Below are 1,429 nucleotides of genomic sequence, written 5' to 3'. Positions count from 1 at the left end.
AACTTATATTAAAGTTTTTCTTCATTACCCATTCAAGCCGTCTCCAGCCATTATTAATCTTAACTGGGTTCTCCCCTCGCCCCCCCCCCGTAAAATAAATAAACAACATACACAAAAATTAGAAACAAAAACAAAATTGACGTGTATTACATTTAACCAATCGAACATTCCAGTTTTATTTTCAACTTTCAAAATTAACTAACAAAAATATGCACACCAGTTTGCAGAATACCTGTATTTTTGGAATTTGTTTGAATTGTATTTGAGAAACAGTAGCATTTCGGTGTTTTCGGGTAAAAGCCTTGACCTTTCGTGTGTGATAATGTTGCCAGCGGCGCTAAAAACCTATTCACTGTCTACACTGGTCAGAGGGGGTGAGAGATAACTCCTTGCTATCTGGCCATTGTGGGAAATCGAACTTCACTTGACTTCCAAAAGTGAGGCCAGTGAAAGTAAACACAGAAACAGTGATGTTGACACGTTTTAGAATCATTATTCCAATTAATGTCTAGCCCTAACTTCTCAAACCCTAACCCCCTATTGTTCTAAAAAAACCACCTTCCCTAGAAATCCACTTCTAAAGCCATGCTTGTTATCAACCTCTATTGTTCTCTGAACCCCCAACTTTCAGCGGGCGGTCAGTCTTTGTTGCTCGGAACATGTTTTTTTAACCAAACCAATTATTGACTGTAACTTTCAGTACCGCGTAAGTTGCCACAAATATTAAGGGTTAGATGCCATTTTCAATTACCTAGATTCAGCTGTTTTTAACTTCGACATACCGGGTAGCCCAAAAACCGGCCTGGGCCGAATATCTGGCCAGGTACCCGTGCATCCCTAGTATTAACGTTTCTAATGCCCATATTTTAGACGACTTAATGACACCGAAAGTTGGAGCTAAAATGTTAACATTTTTAATTCCACATTTTGATTGTAACCTTGAAACTAGTTAACTATTTAATCACTATTCATGCCTATAAACTACTCTATGTTCAAAAGGCTGAAGGAGAAGGGCGTTTTCTAAAAACACATACAACGCTTGTGCGTAATTTAAGATTACTGTATTCCAGGAATTTGTTTTACTTTGCAAGCCGTATACATAACTAATGTTTGTAAACTTGTAGTTCGCCTTGAATAATATAATCAAACAGATAATTCAGTAATAAAAAATGCAAAAGAAAGATCATTCTTAAGTTACTCAAACACAACTTTTAGAAGCCACCAGAAATTTGCGGCATTATCTAGCACTAGATTATGTATGAAAAGAAATATGTTATAGGTCAAACCATTAAAGAGTTTGTTACGCCTCCAGTCGTTAGTTGATTTTCCGTAACTTGTTCCGACGAAACTTTAGCGACACAAGTCCTTTCTTAAATAAAACTGGTTTATTCTTCCCGAATACAACTTTAAGATACACTCAACTTCAACA

Source organism: Limulus polyphemus, unplaced genomic scaffold (assembly GCF_000517525.1).
Source record: "Limulus polyphemus unplaced genomic scaffold, Limulus_polyphemus-2.1.2 Scaffold1283, whole genome shotgun sequence".
Classification (NCBI taxonomy): Eukaryota; Metazoa; Arthropoda; class Merostomata; order Xiphosura; family Limulidae; genus Limulus; species Limulus polyphemus.
Note: the sequence above shows the minus strand (reverse complement) of the source record.